The following is a 13827-nucleotide window of genomic DNA, read 5'->3' on the forward strand; positions in this document are numbered from 1 at the left end:
GGATTTTCAGGTGTGATGCCCGTTACGAATAACGTGGTTATTCGTAATGGGCTTTTCAGGTGCCCATTACGAATAATCCTGTTATCCATAACGGGACATGGTTTGCCCGTTACGAATAGTGAATAATCAAATTTTAAAAAAAAATCCAGCAAAATGCTGGATTTTGCACACCATTTTATCATTTATTGAGATATGTTTATATTTTATACAATTAATATTTCTTTCAAAAAAAAAAAAAAATACAATTAATAAACTAATAACCAAAACTTTAAAAGAACTAAATTAAACCAAATCTCAAGAATTCTTGTTTTCCGTCCGGGTTTAAAAACAAAATTACACTTGTTTCCTCTAAACGCATTATGTTTTACTTGTTTGTCTTTGTATAGTTAAGCTACCTTCAGCCAAACTTAAATCCACCAGAAGGGCCTTCATTGCTCCACATGGTTACCTTTTCAAGGTTGCATCCAAGTCTTCCTCTTCTTTGTAATTGAAGGCTTCATCAAATCCAAATTTGTTTTTCAATAAATCAACCTAACATGGCAGGGAGTTATGAGAACAAGGTAGAATCAGATAATTTCAAAATCAGAAACAAAGCTTTTATTACCTTAAACAGATGAAACACCTTCTCAGCAACAATTTTCTACTGTAGAGTGGCACCCTTCTATTGCACTTTATCAGGATGAATACACAAATTCGCATTTCTATAAGCTTTCTTAACTGCCACGTCAGTAATCAAATCAGTCAAGGAAACAGGTTACCAGTTTCTTAACTGCCGCGCCAGTAATCAAATCAGTCAAGGAAACAGGTTACCAGCCACATTCAGGCCAGAGAACCTATTCAAGATTAAGAAATCAGACAGCAATCAGCTGCTATGATTAAATTCATCAAGTAAATAAAGGCCCAACCATACAAATATGAACACGAATAATTCCCAAACCATATTTCATATTTACATTGTCATAACCTCCATCCCTAAATGTCGTGACAAACATAAGGGGTAATAAAGCATATCCAACCAGTTTAACTCTTGATCCAACACAAAGAAGAATAAATAAAGAAATAGCACAACTGCAAAATTAGTAAGCGAAATCAGGTAGAAGAGATCGCCACAATCACCGATTAAAACCAACATGCAGAAACAGAAGGTGTCTACACAATTCCAGAAACATAATGTTCTGTGCACACGACTTTTAATCTCAGAAATCATTTATAATGAAAAGATCAAAATAAGCTAACTTCTTTCTCAGTTTGTAACAATTTCTTTGTAATTCAATATGAGCAGACAGCAGCTACACAAAGACTGGTGTAACAAGACACGATCACATCATAAAATTAAGCACATATAAGCCTACGAACAAAGGTTGAATTCGAAATGCTTGAATTTGGTGTAAGAAATTTTAATATGGAAAGGTAATTTACCTGTCCATTATACAAACGACCCTTATAAACCTTCCCAAAGCCACCTTCTCCGATCAAATTAGACTCCCTAAATTTTACCCACATCATAAGCTTTCAAGAAACTAGATAAAACTCAAGCATCGTGTATAAACACAAAGAGCTTTGTAGACCTAAATGCTAAATAAATCTTCTAAGCTCATACAATAGAATCAACTATCAAGTAATGGTAATTTACCTAACAACACGAACAAGGTATCCTTTTCTGCAACTCAATCTAAGCGCTTCATTTCCACCAGTAAATGTCTGATCATGTGTCTGATACTTGCTTGAACGTTTATTTCCACTCAAATCACGACCCCCACTGTGATTCAAGATTCACGAATAGATAAGAGAACATATCATCAAATGGCATAACAAATAACCACCAGCAAATTTTGGGACAGGCAGGCAAAAAAGTGATTCCAGGTTTTTCTAGATATTTTGCTCAGAACATACTGGAAAAAAAAACCCCTAAATTTTACCCACATCATAAGCAATATCACACGGAATCAAATCATCCAACAAAACCATAAATAGCATCAATGCACAACAATTCAGAAACATAACACACCGAAAAAACCCAGTAAATTAGCAAATAACCCAAATCAAGACTAGATAGAATTTGTGAAGCTAATTATAATCCCCACCAAAACAACTATTCACTAGGCATAGCCTCGTAGAGTCGTAGTTTTAGGGTAGTGTTAATTTCAAACAAATCTTAACTGAAGACTAAATAGAATTTACTCAACCAAAAATGAAATATAATCCAAATCCAGTCATTCATTTAATTGCTCCAACAGAAAAATTCACATCCTAGCATGCAATGAACCAAATTTTTTTCAATCATAGCTTGTTGTAGATTGCAGCCACCTTGATTCAAAGGGTAGGGAACCACAGGTGATCTTACATAAACTAATGTACATACTCCAAAATCTAACCAAATACTGCAATCAGAAAAGATAAGGTTTTGCTTTTATATCTTAATATACATATAAATATTACGCACATTTAGCTACTGAAAGAGTGAAAGTATAGTACACATTGACAGATCTAATCTTTGTCTCAATTACAACACAAACCATCATCCAAGATCTCTTCTCTTTCAAAATTCCCACAAATCATACCAAATTCACATAAAATCAAAACATAAAACAAAACAATAAATTGCACCCATTACGCACACCAATTCAGACAAACAATACACCTAAAACCCATATATTATCAAACAAACCAAATCAAGAAAATGAACCAAGCCAAGAAAAAAAACACAATTATAAAATGAATGAAACAAAATTGACTTACAATGATTATTTTCACAAACCAAAATAGCAGGAAGATTCCAAAGCACAGCCATATTCAAAGCCTCAAACAATTGTCCTTGATTAGCAGCACCATCACCATACAAAGCAAAACTTACAGTATCATCCGTATTATACTTCTGAGTAAAAGCCAATCCAACACCCAACGGAACCTACGCACCAATAATTCATGACCGCAATTATTAATGCAAACTGACGATTAATTGAATGTAGAAAATCAACCATGTACTTAATTAAAACCCCTAAATTTTACCCACAAAAACAATGAAGATAAAACACGATTATACCACAGCAAACCCAGAATTCAACACAAATAACAACAAAGAATTACAGAAAAAAAGGCATGAAACAAAGAAATTATGATAATTGAAATGAAATAAAAGCAAAAACTAAAATGCAAGATTCCAGTTAAAATGCCAACATTGACATACATAGCATATAATCATCTATGCATGTAGTAGTTATTCAACACCCAATTAAGTTTACAACTTAACAGACCAATACAACATATCAAACAAACTAAATCAAACAAGATAGTACAAATTTGAGCTCAGAAACTGAAAGATCACGCGAAAAATGCCCACAAATCACAGAATAAATGACAATTTACATAAGAAAATTAAAAATATGAGAAAACCCCATTAAACCCCACGATTATTCTCCAATCTTAGTCAACTGGAATTTGTTAAACGATCAATAATATGATTCCAAAATTAAAAAAAAAAAAAATCACGAGTTAAAACAAAAGGAAGAAAGATACCATGAGATTAGAAACCCCAGCAGCGACTTCTTCTGTAAACAACGGTGATTTAGAAGTACAAAATTCTAAGGAATTTAGGACCAAAAATCTAAGAAAAAAATATAAATTTCTACCAAAATCTTGTTGATGTGTTAAAATTTAGCAAATTTATTTGATGAAGACCAAAAATGAGATAGATCAAGTGATCAACCATACATTATGAACATTTGAGGAGAGAGAAAGAGAAGAGGAGTGAGGAAGAAGAGAAATGCGGACAGAGAGAGTGAGTGATTTGAGGAGAGAGAAAGATAAGAGGAGTGAGGAAGAAATGTGGTTGGGGAAGTGGGAATAGCTAGAATAAGGTTTTAAACCCTAGAGAGGTATTTAGTTGTAACGGACTTTATATTTGTCCGATACAAATAATAATTATTTGTAACGGGCATTTATTTGCCCGTTACAATTATTAATTATTCGTAATTGATATTTGTCTGCCGGTTACGAATAAGTTTTTTCGTAATGATCAAATATTTTGCTCGTTACAATTACTCTTTTTGTAACGGATTTTATCATGCCCGTTACAAATAGGGTGTTACAAATGACATCCACTAGTGATTAGAGAGTATGTTGATCTTAAGTTTTGATGATGACTTATGGAACCTAAGCAAACCCATAAGGGCTTTAACATGTGTCTATTAGCTTTGGTGTATTTGATAGGTTCTTATAGGCAACGAAGTTCTAGAGTCAGAATGGAGCATGGAACAAGTCTAAAGAAAGAGCTATGGACGAGTATAGAAGACAATCAGAAACCAAGTTCCTTGAGTGAGGAACTGAAGCTCCAGAGTCGAAGCTTCACTGAGTTCCAAGAAGTCTATTGTATCTTTATTGTTTATTTTAGGCTTCTTGTATATTTGCTAAGTACATTGTTAATTGATAGGATTTTAAGTGGATTTAATTTCAGTTTATAAAGATTTTATTTTCCTTTGTTTAAAAAGATTCTATTTTATTTTCGGAAAATTATCTTTTAAGAAAAACTATCTTATTTATTTTAAAGATTTTCTGTTTTAATTTTATCCTAATATTTTGGAAAATCTGACTTGGTAAAACTAATTTTGTAAACGTCTTTTTACTGAGTCAAGGAGGTTGAGAAAATAAAGGAACCACTTCCTTATTGTGTGATTCAGCTTGCTGCCCAAGCCTCCACGAACTGCAATTCCTTATTTCATGGAAGTTGTGGTGTAGTGGGAGTTAAGGCAGACGTGAGGTGCTTCAACTGATTTTCTCTTATATAAATAGGATTAGATTTCTGTTTTAAAAAATACACTTGAGCATTACAATACTTAGCTTTTTAAAAAGAGTCAAAAATCCACTTAAGTCCTTGAGTGTCTTTGTACTTAGCATCTTAGAAGTTTTAATCTTGAGTTGTATTGGGGTAGAGTTTGGGTAAACTCTAGAGTGTTTAAGTTGCTTTGAGTGAAGCAAGGAGAAAGAGAGAGATAAGAGTGCTTAACTGATTGAGGGATCAGTTGAGGGGGAACTTAAGTTCGTAGAGGAACTTGAGTTTAGAGTCTTAATTTGTAATAGGTTATTTGCCCTATTATTATTAAGAGTTGAGTTTAAAATCCCTAGTAGTCGTGGTTTTTCTTCTTGATTAGGGCCAAGAAGTTTTCCACGTAAAATCTCTCTTGCACTTTAAAGTTTTTGTTTAAGTTTATTTAAGAATTTCGCAAAAATTACCCTAGTTCCTCAACAATACAATTCACCCCCCCTCTTGTATTGTTCATTTGAGTCAACAATTGGTATTAGAGCTAGTTCCTCGAAGAAATCAGGAAACCCTGACGAGTTAAGTTCCTGGAATCAAGATGAACAATCACGAGAAACTGGAAGAAGGTTACTCTACGCAGCGTCCTCCTATGTTCAATGGAAAATTCTACACCTATTGGAAGAACAGAATGGAGATTTTTATCAAAGCTGACAACTACCAGGTTTGGAGAGTGATCGAAGTTGGTGATTTTGAAATTACCAAAACTACGAGTGAAAATGAGTTAGTACCTAAACCCATGTCTGAATTTGATAAGGAAGATTTTGAGAAAATGGAAATTAATGCACTTGCTGTTAAATTACTTCATTGTGGTCTTGGACCCCATGAACACAATCGTGTTATGGGTTGTAAAAATGCTAAAGAAATTTGGGATTTACTACAAGTTACCCATGAAGGTACTAACGAAGTAAAACGCTCTAAAATTGACTTGCTTATGTCAAAATATGAACGGTTTGAAATGCAACCAAAAGAATCAATTCAGGAAATGTTAACTAGATTTACTAACATCATTAATGAGCTTGTTTCTCTTGGAAAGCAAATCCCTATTGATGAGCAGGTCAGAAAGGTTCTAAGAAGCCTCCCTCAAGATGAGAGATGGAGAGCCAAGGTAACAGCCTTACAAGAAACAAAAGACTTCACAAAGTTCAATATTGAGCAACTTGATGGTTCCCTCATGACTCATGAATTGCACCTAGGAACAAGCAACAGTGAAGGAAACCGAGGAAAAGGCTTGGCTCTCAAAGCTGGAGAACAAGAAGAATCTGAAGTCGATGAAGAAGAGGCTGCCATGCTGGTGAGAAGGTTCAAAAGAATGTTCAACCGAAACAACAAGTCAAGGAACTTCACCAAGAAACCCTCTACTTCAAAGGCTGACTCTGGTTGTCACAAATGTGGATCTCTAGAACACTTTATTCGTGAGTGTCCACTTTGGGATACAGAGAAAAGTAAAGGGAAGGCAAAGGAACAAGTTAAGAGCAACAACAACAAAACTCCTTTCAACAAAACAGACATTAGGAAGGCTATGATTGCTGCATGGGGAGATTCTGAAAGTGAAGATGAAGAGGAACAACCTGAAGAAGAAACAACTCATCTCTGTCTGATGGGCAAACGTGATGAAAAGGCCTACAATGATGAGCTTGCTAAAGAGGTATTCCTTGATCCTAATGTAATTAAGACTTATACTAAAGATGCTCTCATTGATTTAGTGTTTGAATTGGAAGATGACTGGACTCACACTAGTATACGTCTAGGTGAATGTCAAAGAGCTCTCAAAGTCTGCAAGGAACACAGTACGTGGATTGAAAATCAACGAACTGATGTTCAGAGTAGATTTTTCGAACTCTTTGACAAGAATCTTCTCTTAAAAGAAATGAATGAGAAACTCAAGTTTGAAAATATCATGGTTAATGTAGAACTGACTCAATACAAACTTGCTAATGCTGAAGTGTCTCCAAGTTCCTCCTCTGAATCCTTGCCAAAATTTAATGAGGATTTTGAAAAATTAAAATATGATCTTGATGAGTTAAGAATTTAAAAGGCAAAACTGGAGAAGGAACTTGAGCTTCGAAAAGAAAGAAACATTAGTCAGTTTGGAATTCCTAAGTGGATTGAGAATGCTCAAACCAAAAGAACTGAAGGTATAGGATTCATACGTTCTAATCATAAAGGCAAGAAAAATTATGTGGACCTGCCTAGTCATAAAGTTTGTACCTTCTGTGGTAAAACTGGTCATCTTGTTGCTACTTGCAACAAGAAGGAACAAACCGTTAACAAGAATGTTAGGCAAGTTTGGGTAAAGAAATCTGATATTGCTTCAACGTCCAAGGAACCCAAGGAAACCCGGGTTCCTGAATCTAACCATTGAGTTCTTTTGCAGGTCCTAGTGAGGGGGAACAACACGTGGTACCTCGACAGTGGTTGTTCAAAGCATATGACAGGAGATAAATCAAAGTTTCTCTCACTAGAGGCCTATCCAGGAGGAACCGTGACCTTTGGAGACAACAAAAAGGGTGAAGTAATTGCTAAAGGAAAAGTAGGAAGGTCCAGTTCTCATTCAATAAAAAATGTACTTTTGGTCGAGGGTTTGATGCACAATTTGCTGAGCATATCACAATTTTGTGATAAAGGAAACTCTGTAAGTTTTACCTCTGATTCATGCAACATCATTAATGATAAAACAGGAAGGGTTGTTCTTGAAGGAACTAGAAAGGGGAACACATACATTGTGGATCTAAATTCTGTTCCAAGGAACAACCTTACCTGCTTGAGTGTCATTAATGATGATCCTTTATTATGGCATAAACGTTTTGGACATGCTAGCTTCTCACTCATGGATAAACTTAGAACAAGGAACTTGGTTACAGGGCTTCCCCAAGTCAAGTTCCTCATACAACATATCTGTGATGCATGTGTGAGAGGCAAGCAAGTAAGGTCTTCTTTTAAAAGCAAAAACATTGTCAGCACTACAAAGCCATTGGAGCTAATTCATATGGATTTATGTGGTCCCATGCGTGTTCAAAGTAGAAGTGGAAAGAAATATGTTTTAGTTATTATTGATGATTTTTCTAGATTTACTTGGGTGATTTTTCTGTCTAGCAAAGATGAAAATTTTGATGAATTTGCGTCCTTTGCCAAAAGAGTACAGAAGACAAGTGGAAATCAAATTATCCACATTCGATCAGATCATGGAATTGAGTTTGAGAATTCAAGATTCGATGAATTTTGCAAAGAAAATGGCATGAATCATAACTTTTCAGCCCCAAGAACTCCTCAACAGAACGGAGTTGTTGAAAGGAAGAATAGGACTCTAGAAGACATGGCAAGAACTATGCTCATAGCAAGTGGTCTTCCAAGGAACTTCTGGGCTGAAGCTATTAATACTGCATGTTATATCATTAACAGAGTTATGATGAGACCAATCATCAATAAGACTCCTTATGAACTGTTTAAGGGCAGAAAACCCAATATTTCTCACTTTCGAGCTTTTGGATGCAGGTGCTTTGTTCATAATAATGGAAAAAGGAACATAGGAAAATTTGACGAAAGAAGTGATGAAGCTGTGTTCCTTGGCTATGCATCAAATAGCAAAGCTTACAGAGTTTACAATAAAAATACATTGTGTGTAGAGGAAAGCATTCATGTGATATTTGATGAATCTAATATGTTTATGAATGTGCAGGAACAAGACAATATTGATTATGAAATTGGTATGATTAGAGACAGGGAAGAAGATGAAGAAACCTCCAAGTAAACCAAGGATGTAAGTGAGGAACCAGAGCAAGAACGTCAAGAAAATGCTGAAGCTCCTAATCAAGAAACCCCGGAGGAACAAGATCATGGAGAATCTGGCAACGAGGAAAATGTAGAAGAAATTGAAGAAGAAGTGCCTCAAATAGGAGTTCCTGCCAGAGAGTTTCAACCAAAGCCATTCAAATACCAAAGGTCTCATCCAACAGACCTTATTATAAGTGATATTGGTAGAGGAACTCAAACCAGATCCCAGATGAGGAACTTCTGTGCCTTTCAAGCCTTCCTATCCATTATTGAGCCAAGAAATCATGAAGAAGCTCTAAAAGATGCTGATTGGATAATTGCCATGCAAGATGAACTCAATGAGTTTGAGAGGAACAAGGTCTGACATCTTGAAGAAAAACCTAAACACAAAAAGGTTATAGGGCTCAAGTGGGTATTCAGGAACAAGCTGGATGAATATGGAACAATAATATGAAACAAGGCAAGACTTGTTGTGAAGGGCTATAATCAGCAAGAAGGTATTGACTTTGAAGAAACTTTTGCTCCTGTTGCTAGATTAGAAGCTATTAGAATGTTAATTGCTTTTGCCTCTTTTATGGGTTTCAAATTGTATCAAATGGATGTTAAGTGTGCTTTCTTAAATGGCTTTCTTGAAGAAGAGGTGTTCGTGGAACAACCTCCAGGTTTTGAAAATCCCCAATTTCCTAATCATGTCTTTAAGCTTGATAAAGCTCTTTATGGGCTGAAACAAGCACCTAGAGCCTGATATGAAAGGATCTCTAAGTTCCTTCTTCAAAATGATTTTAAAAGAGGTAAAGTAGATAAAACTTTGTTTTTGAAATCTGAAGGAACTGATTTACTAGTTGTTCAAATATATGTTGATGATATTATTTTTGGAGCAACTAACGAAAACTTGTGCAAGTACTTTGCTGAGCTAATGAGTGGTGAATTTGAAATGAGCATGATGGGGGAACTCAACTTCTTTCTTGGATTACAAATCAAACAAACAGAAAGAGGTATCGCAATTCACCAACAAAAGTATGTCAAGGAACTGCTGAAGAAATATAACCTTGACCAAGCAAAGACCAACCATACACCAATGGGAACAAGCACAAGATTAGATGAAGATCTACAAGGAACTAGTGTAGATCAAACCAAATACAGAGGTATGATTGGATCCCTTTTATACTTAACTGCTAGCAGACCTAATATTGCATTTAGTGTTGGCTTATGTGCAAGGTTCCAATCTAATCCTAAGGAATCACATCTTACAGCAGTAAAAAGGATCCTACGATATCTCAAAGGAACTGACCATCTTTGTCTCTTCTATCCTAGAAGTGATACTTTTGATTTAAAAGGTTTTGCAGATGCTGACTATGCAGGAGATTTGGTGAATAGGAAGAGTACTTCAGGAATGGTTCAGTTTCTCGGACCATGCCTAGTTTCTTGGGGATCCAAGAAACAGAATATAGTGGCCTTGTCAACTGCTGAAGCTGAATATGTGGCAGCTGCTGCCTGTTGTTCTCAAGTACTATGGATAAAACAACAACTAAGAGACTATGGTATGAAGTATAATTGCATTCCTATCTATTGTGATAATACTAGTGCCATATGCATTTCAAAAGATCCAGTGCATCATTCTCGTGTGAAACATATTCACATAAGGCATCATTTTCTTAAGGATAATGTGGAAAAAGGCTTAATTAAGTTAGAAATTTTTGTGAAACTGAAAATCAGATAGCTGACATTCTTACTAAGCCTTTGAGCAGGGACAAATTTGAAAAGATGCGCATGGAACTTGGTATGATACAATTGAGTTAAGAAGACCTCAAGTTCCCCCAAGGTATAAGTCAATCATGCACGCATTGTATGTATCTAACACAATATGTATATGTGAAAACATAGTCCTACGCATTAGAATGTATGGCAATGCATATGGGATTGTGGCTGTATGTGAAGAAATCAAATTGCATTAGGCATGTCTGTGTTATTACAAACTATGTTGATTTGTTCCTAGTTTCTCCGAAATAATCTATAAGATTTTATTCTATCTTTTTGTGAATTAATTAACTAGTCAGTTGATTAATTTTATTTACTCAAAATCTTATCTTTTGAATTATTCCTCATTGCTTATCTTTTAAATTTCAAATTCACTCCTCAAAATTGTTGATTAAATACCCGTGACTGTTTGCATTCAATTTAAAGTTCCTGATCATAATTTTATTAACCTAAACCCTTCATGTCAAATCAATATTAAAATCTGACCAAGTGAAAAGTTTATGCCATCCTTCATCAATCGACACCTACCCCATTCAATTAACCTTCTACACCATTCCACAGACCAATTTCACCCTTCTAAATTCCACCACTATATAATGAAGCCAAACCCTAACCACTGTTCCTCACCACCTCACTCCGTAAAATACACACTCCTTTTTAGTGATACCTCTCCAATTCCCATGGAAATCTCACCCAAAATTCAAAACTCTCCTCAAAAAGAATCACCCATGGAAATAGAGACTGAAACCTCAGTCAAAACCGTTGCTGAAAAACCCCAAAACAAACCCATGGCTCGCAGTGATTCGAAAATGAGAAAGATCGAGGTTGAAGAAGAATTGGACTATGAGGAACTGGGTGAACCAATTCAGGGGGAAAAGTCAAAGTCTGCTGATGTCAAAAGACTTGAAGCCAGCTCTGAGCGTTTCATTCCTGGGTTTTGTATAAATTTAAAGTGGTGCGAATCGAGTAAGTACTCTGAACTTCTTGATATACTTGAAGCACAAAATTGGATTAAGCTGTTTAGTGAATGTTATGACAATGTGATTGCGCATGCACCTTTAAAGGAATTTTGTGCGAATTTTAAGAATATAAATGGTGTTTGTGTTAGTAAAGTCAAAAACAAGAAAATTAGTTTTGATGCTGATAATTTAGCTGCTGTGTTTGGAACCCCTAATGAGGGATTTGATGAATACTTTAAGGGAGAAACTGAATTAAGTGTTGAGGGTGTTCCCATTGAAAAGATTGTTGAATCAATAGGGGGTAAAGCATCCAAAGTTCGAACCAACCATAACCTGTTTTCACCTATTCAAAAGCTGCTGTTTATTTTTGTTCATCTAGCTATCATTCCTAGAACCCAGCACAGGCATGAGGCAAATCATCTTGATGCTGTGATTATGTATTGTCTTGAAAACAAAATTCAGATAAATTTTCCTTCTTTGATGATCCAGCACCTCACCCATTGTCTTGCCAATCACTTAAAGGTTGGATATGCAAACCTAATAATCACTCTTCTTGAAAGTTGTGGAATTTCCATGACTAACTATGAATCCCTTAAGCTTAAGTCCAACCATTATGTTCAACCCAAAACACTTGAAGCCTGAAACCTAACTGTTGTTGAGGGAACTACTCAATTTCTCTCAAAATCCCTTCCTAAACCTAAACAGGATGAGAGTAGTTTGAAGAAAAAGGAAGATGAAGAGTTGGATAAATGGTTGGAGGAAGAGGATAGTGAGAAAGAAGGTGAACAGAAAAAGAAAGAGGTGATTGTGATGTCTAACCAGAAGGATACTCAAAGTTCTGGGAAGAGAAAGAGTACTAGGTTGGCTGTAAGGCCAAGAGGGAAGGACAAGGCTGAGTCTGCTGCGGTGGTTGATCTGAGTGAAGAGAGAAACAATGATCCAGGGGATCAAGGTGTTCTTGAAGAGAAAACTGGTTCTCAGGGGGAACAGGGCATTCTTCAAGCTTCTGTTGAAAAATCTTTTCCTACAGGTTCAGGTTTTGCTAGGTTCAGCACTGTGAGTTCCACCTTGGAACTTAAGGCTCTTAAAAAGATGGTGCACAAACTAGTTGATGCTCAACCAGGGTTGATTCTAAGGATTGAATCTCTTGAGAAAGTAGTGTCAGGCCTGGTAAAAGCTTCCACAGAGCTCACCTCAGCAATGCACCAGAACACATCCACTCTCTCCAAAGGGCAGGCTGACTTGCTGAAGAAATTGGAGGACTTGGTCATTGAAGAGGTGCTAGAGAAGGATGCTGAAGAAGAGACCCAGTCCTCTGCCCTTAAAGCTTGATGTTTTTAAACTTTATTTTCTGGAACTAAATCTGATTTGAACTTGTTTCTTTTTGCTTCCTTTTGGTCTGTAAACACTTAAAACAGGGTATTTTCTTTTGTTTTGATGTTCTGGAGGAACATCAGTTTGTTTATATGGATATTACCTGCTTGCTTTTATGACTATTTGCATACTATTTCTGCCTATATGTGCTTTGTTCTGTGCTTTGGACACAAACCATTAACATGGTGCTGTGTTTAGATATATGTATTTGTATGCATTAATTTTGATGAACGCCAAAAGGGGGAAAAGAAGGCAAACTCAATTGTTGACAAGCTCTCCATCCGCTTAAAATAGAAGGTATAACTATTACATTTCATTCAGTTCCTTGTTTAATTTCATTCAGTTCCTTGTTTAATTTCAGCTAGTAATTTTTTTTTTCTCTCAAGTTTTTCTTCTTCTGATTGTCTTTTACTTTTTAATCTGTGAGTTTGCTTAGGTTTTTCATTCATCAAAAAGGGGGAATATTGTTGATCTTAAGTTTTGATGATGACTTAAGGAACCTAAGCAAACCCATAAGGGCTTTAACATGTGTCTATTAGCTTTGGTGTATTTGACAGGTTCTTATAGGCAATGAAGTTCTAGAGTCAGAATGGAGCATGGAACAAGTCTAAAGAAAGAGCTATGGATGAGTATAGAAGACAATCAGAAACCAAGTTCCTTGAGTGAGGAACTGAAGCTCCAGAGTCGAAGCTTCACTGAGTTCCAAGAAGTCTATTGTATCTTTATTGTTTATTTTAGGTTTCTTGTATATTTGCTAAGTACATTGTTAATTGATAGGATTTTAAGTGGATTTAATTTCAGTTTATAAAGATTTTATTTTCCTTTGTTTAAAAAGATTCTATTTTATTTTCGGAAAATTATCTTTTAAGAAAAACTATCTTATTTATTTTAAAGATTTTTTGTTTTGATTTTATCCTAATATTTTGGAAAATCTGACTTGGTAAAACTAATTTTGTAAACGTCTTTTTACTGAGTCAAGGAGGTTGAGAAAATAAAGGAACCACTTCCTTATTGTGTGATTCAGATTGCTGCCCAAGCCTCCACGAACTGCAATTCCTTATTTCATGGAAGTTGTGGTGTAGTGGGAGTTAAGGCAGACGTGAGGTGCTTCAACTGATTTTCTCTTATATAAATAGGATTAGATTTCTG

The 13827-nt window shown here is 35.5% G+C and overlaps 1 long non-coding RNA gene across 3 annotated transcripts; it reads right to left on the minus strand.

Moving 5' to 3' along the window:
• Window positions 1-249: 249 nt before the first annotated feature.
• LOC145634979 (uncharacterized) lies at window positions 250-3795 on the minus strand. Of its 3 annotated transcripts, none has more exons than XR_014113716.1 (5): window positions 2740-3795; window positions 1634-1759; window positions 1420-1486; window positions 605-833; window positions 250-531 (listed from the first exon to the last, which is right to left on the minus strand). It is a non-coding gene; the product is annotated as an uncharacterized LOC145634979 (long non-coding RNA). The 3 variants fall into 3 exon arrangements; XR_014113715.1 differs by lacking the exon at window positions 1420-1486 and having other exon boundaries at window positions 2740-2908; window positions 3517-3767; XR_014113714.1 differs by lacking the exon at window positions 1420-1486 and having other exon boundaries at window positions 2740-3766.
• Between the last annotated feature and the right edge of the window lie 10032 nt (window positions 3796-13827).

Source organism: Chenopodium album, chromosome 6 (assembly GCF_948465745.1).
Source record: "Chenopodium album chromosome 6, dcCheAlbu1.1, whole genome shotgun sequence".
Classification (NCBI taxonomy): Eukaryota; Viridiplantae; Streptophyta; class Magnoliopsida; order Caryophyllales; family Amaranthaceae; genus Chenopodium; species Chenopodium album.